Source organism: Heterocephalus glaber, unplaced genomic scaffold (genome assembly GCF_053883595.1).
Source record: "Heterocephalus glaber isolate CG9 unplaced genomic scaffold, H.glaber_assembly_v1.0 deba00001592, whole genome shotgun sequence".
Classification (NCBI taxonomy): domain Eukaryota; kingdom Metazoa; phylum Chordata; class Mammalia; order Rodentia; family Bathyergidae; genus Heterocephalus; species Heterocephalus glaber.
The window spans coordinates 1,492,438-1,505,125 of NW_028258367.1; the positions used below are offsets into that span (position 1 = coordinate 1,492,438).

Here is a 12,688-nt window from a genome sequence, read left to right on the forward strand (position 1 = left end):
CTGGGTAACCTCAGACGAGTGACTTAGTTTCAAGTTTCTCACCGGTAAAATGGGAATACTTATACTTACCAGGAATCACTTTTGTGGGCTGAAATAATGTGCACAAAGCACACCACATAATTTGTAATATCTTACTATATAGAGAATTTAAGTTATTTATATTATGTAACATCTATTTGTCTATCCATTCATTCATCTATTTGTTCCTTTTCCAGAGATCTCCCATCCAGGAGATCTTCAGTCATGCTGTCCAGTGGATCCTCCTCGAGTCTGAGCTGCAGCTGAGGTGATGTTAAATGACTTCCAATACTGGCTTCTAAGAGTCTTGCTGTCTCTTGGAATGATGGCTCTTGGGACACTCCCTCCCAGGACCCAGCTGTAATCTTCAAGAATGAATTGTGTGTAGGTGAGTTGCATTTAGGTGGGCAGGTTGATAACACTCCAATTGCTCCCAGCAGTGTTCTCCTTGCCAAAAGACAACATCTCTGTGAATTAGCCATCTTGGATATCCAGGGCCCCTAACACCACATGTACCAGGACCTTTGCGCTGAACTACATCGCCAGCCCTGTTTAATTTTTTATTTTGAGAGAAAGTCTTGCCAGGTCACCAACTTGCCCAGGATGGCTTAAATTTGAAATTGTCCTGCCTCAGTCTCCCAGGGTGCTAGGATTATAGGCCATGTACCTCTCCATCCCTGTCGAACCTTCTGATGACACTAGCTCTAGCTGGTACTATCTGATCACAATTGCATGAAAAAAACCCAAGCAAGAACTGCCTGACTCTGCTTAGCTGACCCACAGAACCATGAGAGGTAAAAAACAAACAAACAGAAAACACACAAAACAAAAACATAAAATGAGCAAATGCTAACATTTGTTCTCCAAATTTCGTGTGCAAGAAAACTTAATATCCAAATTGAAATGTCAGTGATACTAAAAGGTAAGATCTTTGGAGGTGGGCCATGGATTGATGGGTTGATGAGGGAATGGCTGTGTTGTAAAAATGAACTCTCTTTGACACTTGTTCCCTCTTGTTCTCTGATGCCCTTCACCATGTTATGAGGCAAGTAGGGCCTCACCAGAATCTAAACAGATGTGGCTGCCTGTTCTTGGACTTCTAGGCTCCAGAACTATGAGCATATAAGCTAAATTAAAAAAAAAAAAGTGTGGTCTTAGGTATTCAGGTATAGCAACAAAAGATGAGTGAGACAGCTAGCTTTTATTGGTGTATTTATTCTACAATAGGTATTAAGCCTGTTTGTTTAATAAATAAAAATGAAATTGGATAACTGCTTGGCAGTCTCTTCCTCACCTCTTCCTGCCTGTTCCTGTTATTCTTCAGCACCCACAATAACATGTCAGCCATATTGCTGAAGCTATTGAGCTAGGTGTTGGCTGCACAAAGAGAGAATTTTGTATGACCCTTTCCCAGGGAGGCTCAAAGTCCAGATGAAGAGAGAAGCTGCTTTTCCCATGAAAGGCAGACTATCTGTATATGCTAAATCTTGGCCTAGAGTGATGCATGTTGAACCATTTGTCATTAAATGAAAATATTGTTTTCTATAACATGCTCATCAAAGGGAGAAGGAGCCATGTCGGGTTTGAACTGGCCTTTTGCTTACAAGGAGTTTTCTCTTTTCTTTCTTTTTTCTTCCTTTTTCTCCCCTCAGTACTGGGGATTGAACCCAGGTCCTTCACACAGAGCTACATCCGCAGCTCTTTTTTTGAGATAGGGTTTTGCTAATTGTTAAGTTGCCCAGGGTTGAGCTCAGACTTTAGACCCTTGTGTCTTAGCATGTCAGAGTGCTGGGATTACAGGCCCACAATACTGTATCCAGCTCCTTAGAGGGATTTTTTCCCCCAATTCTTTTGATGTGCTTCTTCCTTTCCTCGATTTTCAAAATGTTAGCATTCCGGAGGACACATTTTTACTAGTTTAGGAGCCACCAAAATGAACAGGTCTAGTATCTTATTTTATTTTATATTTATGCCAGTAAATAATCACTAGAAATATACATACATGCCTCAGTGTCTGTGGGGGATTAGTTCCAGGATTCCCTGTGGATAGCAAAATCCAAAGATGCTTGAGTCCTTTATATAAAATGGCATAGCATTTGCAGTTCCCCTATGCACATCCACTGTGATGAGAAAAAGGTCTGTACATACTTAGTATAGATGCAGTTAAAAATGTTTTACATCCATAGTTGGTTGCATTCACAGTTGCAGAACCCATAGCTATGGAGACCAGCTGTACACCTCTTATCTGTAGTACATATAGTGAGTGCCCTTTGGTCCTTGGTGGAGTGTGAATGATGATTTCTACGTGGGAGGGCCAGGTCTTGAGCTACACCTGCCATACGGTCCATTTTCTAGAGTTACAGTGGTCCTGAAAGGCTTTTCTTCCACCACAGATGAGTTTACCCAAGAATAGTGTGAGGGAGGAGGTGTGGGCAGGATGTCACTTGGGGTTCATGAATAATAAGTAAAGTACAATTTAATTTAATCTTTTTATTTTGAATGAAAATCTGAAACTTAGCCTCTCATTTAAAAATTTAACAAAAATCGTAAATGGAAAGAAAATGTTTATAAATCTCAACAGTTGTGGTTAAAGGCAGAAATGGGCATGGGGGAGGAAAAGGTGGGTGCATGCTTGTGGAGAGAAGAGGAATAGGTAGCTTCATGGATCGCAGGATGAGGCCATGTCACTTCAATATTTAGTTGGATTACAGATGAACTATCTTTAGTTGCATGTTTTTGTGTGTGCTTTTAAAAAATATTTACAATAAAATGTTTACATAGATAAAACCCAAAGCCTTTTTAAAAAAATGGTTTACATATTTGAATATACATTGCATGTAATAAGCCTGGTGAAAAAGATTTTTCATAACCAAAAGGTCAGCTCCTCTTCATAGACCCTTCAGAAGTGTTCTGAATACAATAGCTCCAACAATCTTCCAGAATGGAAATTGCTTTCTGGAATGCACCATTTGGAAAGTGTAATGTCTTCTCATATGGTACTGGCCTAAGTTGCTTTCCAGACCTTGCTGCTGTCTGTGGCTTAGTTTGTATCATCCTATGGTGGCTTGTAAATTTCATTTCCGTAGGATGATCGGGTCACTCAGATCGGTTTTTGTGGTTGAGACTTTCTCTTGAAATTGGGACCTTTTAATGAAGCTTGATCCATGTGTTCTATTCATTTAATTCAACAAATATGTGTTATCTGCCTACTGTGGACAAACACTGCATGCACAAAGGGTAGGGATATATTGTTGAAGCCACAGTTGTAGCCTTCTGACAGTTTCCAGGTGTGTTGAAAAGACCCATAGGCAATCAGGTGAATACGGGCAGGGAAACTTGAGCCATGTTGAACACTCCTAAGGAAGCCAGCAGAGAAGGGAAAAGCGGGAAGTATCCTCAGGAAGCCTGAGTTGAGACCAAGAAAAATGGTGGGATTCACCCAGGTGAGGGCCAGGGCATGTGAAAACATGAAGGGAGGCGGAAAAAATTTTTTTTCGACATCAGGAATTGAACTCAGGACCTTGCACTTGCCAGGCAGGTACAGCACCACTGAACTAAATCCCTGGCCCCAGGAGACTGAAATTGTAAGTACAGTATGTGAGATGTGCAGACACTACCAATTTTGCCCCAGGTTGTGTAAACACACCTGGACATAGAGATATTTCAGCTCATCCTGGACTTTTAAAATCTTTGAAATGAGTGACTGATAGAAGATTCACTTATCTGTTAAAGCAATGAGGTGTTTTGCAGACTAAATATGCCCCATTATGGCTTCTGAATCTGATGGACCCTCTAAAGCAGAGTTTAATCTGTAATACTGGTGGGAGATTTTTTTTTTTTGGTACTGGGGATCAAATTTGGGACCTTGCGTTAGCGAGGCAGGTGCCGGAACCACTGAGCTAAATCCCTAGTCCTGGTGGTAGATTTTTGAAAAGTGATTTTTTTTCTTGTTTTTTTTTGGTACCAGGGATTGAAATTGGGTCCTTGCACTTGCGGGGCAGGCGGTGGAACCACTGAGCTAAATCCCCTGCATTTTGGTGGTTGTACTGTCATTGTTGAAGCTGATTATGTTCTGTATTAATTACCTTCTTTTGTACTTAGAAACATTCCAAGATTTTCATTTTCATTTTGTAGTGGTGATATTTTAACTATAGTACATTTTAAAAAAATTGTGGTGAAATACATACAAGATTCAGCGTTTTAACCATTTTTGAGTACAGTTTAGTGGGATTAAGTACATGTATTGTTGTTCAAACCACAACAACCGTATATTGCCAATAATTCCCGTTTTCTCTTTCTCATTCCCCTTCAAACAACCATTCTCCTTTCTGTTTCTACTAATTTGATTACCACAGATACCTCATATAATCAGTTTACATTTTAATGGTTGGCAGAATGACTTTCAGACTTGAAATGGTGTTGGAGAAAGATTTTACAGGAAGAATTACTGAAATGTTTAAGGCATTTACTTGTTATGTATACAGATTTTTGATTTTCTTTTTTTTAAATAAGAGAAGACAATTTATTTGAAGATGAATAAAGAAGAAAAGAGATGAGAGAAAGATACTCTGGATGAGTAGGGAGAAATTGAAAGTGAATAACTCCAGATTTTTGATTTTCTGAGAATTTGTAATTTATTCTGAAGCTGGTTATGTCAGTGCATCTCAAATCATCATCAATGGAGGTCAAAACTATTGCCTAATAAAGACTATAGAACATCTACGATGACAAAATAATGCTATGAATTATATCATGAGATTCTGTCTCCTCTAATTTGATTGGCTGGTTTTTCTATATGTAAAATTAAGTGCTCTTCAGCTGCAAGAATATTCCTCAGCATAACCTTATTAGTTACTCCCTTTTTTTTTTTTTTTTGGTACCCGAGATTGAACTCAGGTCCTTGCGCTTGCCCAGCAGGTGGCGAAACCACTGAGCTAAATCCCCGGCCCTAGTTACTCCTTTAATGTGGAAAGAAGATGGTAAATATTATGATGGTGTATTTTTTTTTTTTTTGGTACTGGGGATCGAACTCAGGACCTTGCACTTGTGAGGCAGGCACCGGAACCACTGAGCTAAATCCCCGGCCCTATGATGGTGTATTTGTATAACCATTCATTTTACACATTTCTGTAGATAGTAAAGCTAACATTTTGTTTCAGTCACAAGTGTTTGAGAAACAATTTATAACAATTTCAGTTTCTTAATTTAAATAGTAAAAGAGTTCTGAAAAATAAAGATAGGAAACTATAGCTTATATCATTTCAAACCTTTGCAAAAAAATTCACAGTAAGGTTATAGACATATACTTAGATTATAAATAATTTTAATGCCAAGTTATCTGTGAGAAAATTTAATTAATATAAATTATACATTGCAATAAAAATGATCTCTGAAATGGCAAAATGTGGACTTTTATAGCCTTCTGCTTTCAATATGATGTCATCTTTGCCAGAATGATTTGAAAAAGGCCTTCAATCTTAGACCTAATTTCTTCACAGGAATTCTAGTTCTTAGTTTGCACTAAAGACAGAAGAACCTCATTAATTCTCACTTTCTAATCCATAAACTCTATAATTTCCACAAAATTCCTCAGCAATATCATTTTACTTCACAGGAAACATTTTATAGCTAGAAGCTCTAGGCAAATCTCAAATCACTAAGAATTCATTACTTTTGGCAAATATACTATAAGCCATTCACTAGCTGACTATCATAAAGTATAATGAGTCAACTACATTTATTTAAATAAACTAGTAAAGCAAACATCTAAAAATTTAGATGTAAAAAAATCATGTTATATGCATATTCATGTATTTCCATATATAAAAATATATAAATGTAGTAGATTGTTATAATTAACAGCCTCTAATGAATCAGACTTCTCTATATTTTTAATTTTTTTTTTGGTTACCGGGGATTGAACTCGGATCCTTGCGCTTGCACAGCAGGCGGCAAAACCACTGAGCTAAATCCCCAGCCCCAGACTTCTCTATATTCACATCTCTTTGCCATTCTTCAACCAATAGGAGTTCATTTTTCTATTCTTAGATTATGGGCTGGTCTTGTGACTTGATTTGACCAACAGAGAGTATGGCCAAAGTGACATTGTGTGCCTTCTTAGGAAGGATTTAGAGAGTCTGTTGAGCCATTGATTTTGCTCTTCTTGTGAGTAATTATGCTCAGGATGAAAGCTTTGTGGAGAGAAAGGCCCAGGTGACTCCAGCCCTTGCCAACCTGCCAGCTGATGGCCTATAGGCAAGACTAGAAAAAGAATTTTCCAGCCAACCTATAGAAGTATTGGAAATAATGAAACGTGCTTATTTTAAAGCACTAAATTTTGGGGTGTTTTATTGTATGATAATGGGTAACTGATGCACAAATTGGTGTCTGGTAGTGGATACAAGTGTAACAAAATCTTAAAATGTAGCACTGGCTTGGGGACTGTATAGCAGGTAGAGTGAGGAGTATGTTAAGAGAGACTGGAAGAACAGTGAAGAAACTACTATTGTAGGCTGGGAGAGGCAAGTTATGTAATGAGGAAACTCATGACCATAGTAACTGGTATGGCTTGTGTCTAGATGTCCTCCCCAAAAGCCTCATGCACTCATAGGTGGGGCTTTTAAGATCTGGCTGGATCTAGGGTGCATGACATGAAGATTAAGCATGTGTGGTACTAAATTAGTCCACTGGTTGATTTAGCATAGTTCTGGGTGTGGATAATAGACAGGCACCACCCAAAAGACTTGTGACCTCGATAGGATAAAAGGAAAAGGGAAGCTGCTGCTGTTGCTTCTGGTGCTTGCTGCTTCACTTAGCTGCTGCCTTCTGCTTGCTTTGCTATGGACTGTTTCTCTTCTGTGATGCACCTCTGCTGTGCTGCCCTGCTTTGAAACCAGCCAACTATGGATTGAAACTTCTATAAACTGTGAGCCAAAATAATCTTTTCCTGCTTTAACTTGTGGGTGCTAAGTATTTTGTCCCAGCAGGGAGAAAGTAACTAAGACAGTAGCTTGCAAGAGAAAAAAAATGTACCCAATGAATTTTTGTACTTGGTTAAGGATATTTCCAGGCAAAAGATGTCCACTGGGAGTAGTATTAACCTGTAAAGAAAGAAATGGGTCAAAGAATAAAATGTTTGTTTATAATTCAGAATTTACAGGAACCATAGGAGATCCAGGACATTTTGAGTTAGAAAGTAAACCTATTAAAAATTTCTAGTCTCTCCAGTTTGTAGAAGATTTTCAAAGTAAGAATGGCCTCAAGATGATGACTGAATCAAGCTGTGACCATTAAAACTTCAGAAGAATTTAAGGTGATGGCTAATGGACCCTTATCAGTCAGACAAAATGTTTTTAAGAATCTTTAGGGGATTATTTTATAGCAACTTGATGTGTCCAAAGTATAGGATGTACACTGAAAGGAATTGTAGAGGTGCCTGTTGGCCATAGAGAGAAATTCTATAAAATTCATTGGAAACCTTCAAAAATTTTGAGAGTATTGTATATATGGGAACAGCATCAACTTGAATTAAAAGGAAGAGGGAAAGAGAATCTAAAATTTAAAAGCAGCTTCTGGGCTCCCAACTTCCTAGGGGCAAAACAAAGACTAAGAAAGCATCTCTTTGGCAAATGTGGGTCATTTCTTGTGGTAAGCAAAAGGTGTCTCAGAAGGTAGACACACACATTTGGTCTAAAGCCAAGACTTGGAAAGAGCAATGTTTGAGGGAACCAATTTTAGGGATCATAAGTGGTTCACCAATAAAGGAGAACATTTTCTAGTCTCTGAAATCGAGGCCTGAAATGTGCTCAGCTGGGTTACAGAATTGCTGTGGACAAGTGACAGTTCTTTGTACCTTTTTTATCATTTTCCAATGGGAGTATCAGTTTCATTTTTTAAAAATCCCTATCTTCTCATTGAATGCTGTGGGGCCAGATACCCATCTTTGTATTGCACAAATTTCTAGATTAAGTGTTGCTGGACCAATGAGCTGTACTTAAGTAATCTCTTCTGGACTTGATGATCTGTGTGAAATCCTGGACTCTGAGCCTGATGCTAAGACTGAATGAGGCTTTGGGGATTTGCATGTGAAGGAGATGTGAATCATTGGGACCACAAGGAAGACTATGGTACAACAGTGGCCCCCAGTGAGTCATGCATTCCTTCTTATGTCATTCATGCTCTTGGCAATGTGATGTTGCTACTCCTCTCATCTAGAAGTGGGTCTAATTCCTCACGCTTTCAATCTAGGCTGGCTTTATAGATTTGCTCTACCCTTGAAATATAGCAGAAGCAACTGTATAGTGTCTGGGGCTAGGGCCTATAGGGCTCAATGCCTCTATTTTTTTTTTTTTTTTTTTTTGGCACTGGGGATCGAACTCGGGACCTTGTGCTTGCAAGGCAGGCGCTGGAACCACTGAGCTAAATCCCCAGCCCTCAGTGCCTCAGTTTTGTTACCTTGGTCTTCATCACCCTGTGAAATAGTCCAACATAAAAGATCACATGGAGAAGGAACCTAACTCTTTCAGTCATCTTGGCCAAGCACAGACCCTAGCTGGACTGCCAGCTGAATATGGTTGTATGAGTCAGCCCCAGTGAGACAGCAGCAGAACTGCTTGGCCAACCCACAGAAGCAAGGATAATAATAAATTGTTGCTTTAAACCACTGGGTTTTGGGGTAGTTTACTTTAGAGAAGTAGATAACTGGTACAAATTAGTATTTAGTTGGGGATTGGTGTGAGTAAAGAATTTCCTTAATGATTTTTGCCTGCTTGTAGTAATAGAGCTCTCGATGTGTAGTTTTTTTTGACAGTACGAGCCTCTAGGTTATGTGAAGTTTTAACTGGAGAGCCTTGGGAAGAGATGGTGAAAGAAAAATAACATGTTACAGGGTCCAATTCAGTTGCCTGGAACATGCTTCTTTAATTTCAGAAGCCTGTTGGTGTTATCAATTAAGTAAATGTTTTAGAGTTGGATCTTCTGGACATCAAATTCCAGCTCTGAAATATATTAACTTTTAAAAAATTTAGTAAACTTTATTTCTTTATAGTAGTTTTAGGTTCATAGAATAACTGAGCTGAAAGTACAGAAGTTTCCATATGTCTTCTGTCCTCATCATGAATCCCCTGCCCCACTATTGACATCTCACATCATAAGATTTGTTACATTCCATAAACCTACATTCACATGCCAATGTCATCCAAAAGACAAGGTTTACATTAGACTTTACTCTTGGTGTTGTACATTTTGTGGGTGTGGACAAATATATAGTGAGATGTATCTACTATAGTGATATTATACAGAGTAGTTTCATTGCCCTAAAGTCCTTTGTGCTCTGCCTATTTATCGCTCTCTCTTCAAGCCCTGGAAACTCCCGAACTTTTTCCTGTCTCCATTGTTTTGCCTTTTCCAGAATGTCACATAATTGGAATCATACAATATTTAGCCTTTTCACATTGGCTTCTTTCACTTAGTAATATTCATTCAAGTTTCCTCCATGTCTTTTCATGGCATTCTGATTGCTCATTTCTTTTTAGTGTTGAATAATATTCTATTATCTGGATGCATGTATCACAGACATTTATCTGTTTACCTACAGAAGTACATCTTGATTGCTTTCAATTTTGGTAATTACAAATAACATTGCCATAAACATTCATGTGCAGGTTTTGTGTAGAAATAAATTTTCACTTTGTTTAAATAAGATCAAGGATTGCTAGATCATGTGATAAATGTGTGGTTAGAAACTATCAAACTGCCAGGGGATTTAGCTCAGTGGTTCTGCTGCCTCCCTTGCAAGCGCAAGCAAGGTCCTGAGTTCAATCCCTGGTACAAAAAAAAAAAAAAAAAAAACCCTGGCAAACAGTCTTCCTAATTGGTTGTATCATTTTGCATTTCCTGCAGCAATGAATGAGAGTTCCTATTGTTCCATGTCCTTGCCAGAGTTTGGTGTTGTCAGTATCTTGGATTTTGGCTATTCTTATCGATATACAGTGGTACCTCATTTTTTTTACAATTTGAAATTCTCTAATGACATATGATGTTGAGCATCTTTATGTATATACAATCTGTGTATCTCTGGTGAGGTGTTTCTTCTGGCCTTTTACTCATTTTCTAATTAGGTTGCTTGTTTTCTTATTGCTGAGTTTTAAGAGTTCCTTGTATACTTTAGGCAACAGTTCTTTTTCAGATGTATCATTTGCAATATTTTCATCCAGTGTGTGGCTTTTCTTCTCATTTTCTAGATATTGTCTTTCCCAAAACAGATATTTTTAATTTTTTTTTTTTTTTGGTACCAGGGATTGAACTTGGGACCTTGCGCTTGAGAGGCAGGCGGTGGAACCACTGAGCTAAATCCCGGCCCCAGATATTTTTAATTTCAATAAGTGCAGTTTATAAATTCTTTTATGGACTTTTGCTATATTTAAAAAGTCATTGGCAAGCCAAGTGTAATGGTACTTGCCTGTAATCTCAGGACTCTGTGAGGCTGAGGCTAGACAATTTAGGCTAGACAATTGAGATCCTGTCTCAAAATAAAAAATAAAAGAAAAAGGGCTGGAGATATAGCTCAGTGTGAAGGACACAGATTAAATCCCCCGTACCACCATGACCAACCAATGAAGAATCAAATAACTCCCCAAAAAGTCATTGCTATACATACGGTCACCTAGATTTTCTCCTACTTTTTTTTTTTGTTGTTGTTAAATTCTTTTATTGGTACATTGTAGGTATACAACACAATTACATTTCTCACAGGGAATTGTACCTTTACATGATGCATCTTGGTTCTTATTTTTTCCCCATTCCTAGCCCTCCCTTCAGCCCCTCCACCCTTCCCTATTTACAAAGACTTTATTTCCATTTTTTCCATTTCTCATCATTTTTCCTTTCCCTTCTTTCCTTTCCCCTGCCCCTCCCACTACCCCTACCCCTTTGGACCTTTTCTTCCTACTTTGCATTATCCATTATTCATTCTAATCATTGGTACATTTTAGGTATACAATATAATGACATTCATCATTGGAAATTTGCACCTTTACATAGTCTCTCTTGGTTCTTATTTTTCACCCTTACCCAGCCCTCCCTTCAACCCCTCCAGTCCTCCCTATTTACAAAGATTTTGTTCCTATTTTTCCATTTTTTCATATTAATCCCATTCCCTTCTATCCTTTCCCCTAGTCCTCCCTCTTCCTTCCCCTTTGCCCCTTTTCTTCCTATTTCACATTACCTATTATACATTTAGTCCATATTTACACTTTCAGTTTCTCACACCAGAGAAACTATTTGGTGTTTATACATGTGTGTCCTATTTATTTCACTTAAGAGTATTGCCTCAATGTGCATCCACTTAGCTATAAATGTCTCTAATTTCTCATTTTTTATGGCTGAGTAGTACTCCATTTTATTAAAAAAATCACATTTTCTTTATCCAGTCTCCAGTTGATGGGCATTTGGGCTGTTTCCAAGTTTTAGCTATTACAGACTGCACTGCTATGAACATGGGTCCACATATATCACTGTGGTATGATTCCTTTAATTCTTTGGGGAAGATCCCCAGCAGTGGAATAGCGGGGTCAAATGGGACTTCCAGTCCTAGTTCTTTGAGGTATCTCCATACTGATTTCCACAGTGGTTGCACCAGTCTACACTCTCACCAGCAGTGGAGCAGGGTTCCTCTTTCCCCACAGCCCGCCAGCATTTGCTATTGGTTGATTTCATGATAACAGCCATTCTTTCTGGAGTGAGGTGGAATCTCAGTGTTGTTTTCGTTTGCATCTCTCGAATGACCAGTGATGTTGAACATTTTTTCATGTATTTATTTGCTATTTCTGCTTCTTTGTCTGAGAAATGTCTGTTCATTTCAGATGCCCATTTTTGTATTGGGTCTTTAAATTTGGGAGGTCTGATCTTTTGAAGTTCTTTATAGATTCAAGATAGTAGACCTTTGTCTGAGGAAGAGCAGGTGAAGATTTTTTCCCACATTGTGGGTTGTCTCTTCACACTGCTGGTGGTTTCTCTTGCTGTGCAGAAGCTTTTTAATAAGAAGAGATCCCACTTGTTGATTGTTTGTCCTAGTTCACAGGCAACTGAGCCTTTGTTCATAAAATCTTTTCCTACACTGATGTTTTCAAGAGTTCTACCTAACCTCTGTTCCAACTGGTTCAGAGTTTCCATTTTAATATTTTGATCTTTAATCCATTTTGATTTTAGTTTAGTGCATGGTGAGAGATATAGGTCTAGTTTTAATCTTTGGCAAGTTGAAGCCCAATTTTTCCAGCACCATTTATTAAAGAGGCTATCTTTCCTCCAGTGAGGATGTTTGGCTCCTTTATTGAAGATGAGACCACTGAGTGTGTCTGATGTTGTTTCTGCATCTTCTAATCTGTTCCACTGGTCCTCAGGTCTGTTTCTTTGCCAGTACCATGCTGTTTTTATCACAGTAGCTTTGTAGTAGAGTTGCAGGTTGGGGATTGTGATACCCCCTGCCATGTCTCTGTTACCTAGAATTGCTTTTGATATTCTGGGTCTCTTCTTGTTCCAAATAAATTTTTGGATTGTTTTTTCAAGGTCCATGAAGTATGCTGCTGGGATCTCAATTGGAATTGCGTTAAATCTCTATAGCAGTTTTGGAAGTATGGCCATTTTCACTATATTAATCCTTCCTACCCAGGAG

General features: G+C 38.4%; 1 long non-coding RNA gene across 1 annotated transcript in view; it reads left to right on the forward strand.

Annotated features, from left to right (window-relative positions):
- LOC101704607 (uncharacterized) overlaps window positions 1-12,688 on the forward strand; it is a 349,127-nt gene that overhangs the window by 31,723 nt on the left and 304,716 nt on the right. Inside the window, exon 2 of the long non-coding RNA XR_015444011.1 lies at window positions 216-406. This is a non-coding gene — a long non-coding RNA (uncharacterized LOC101704607). The remainder of the gene's footprint in view (window positions 1-215; window positions 407-12,688) is intronic.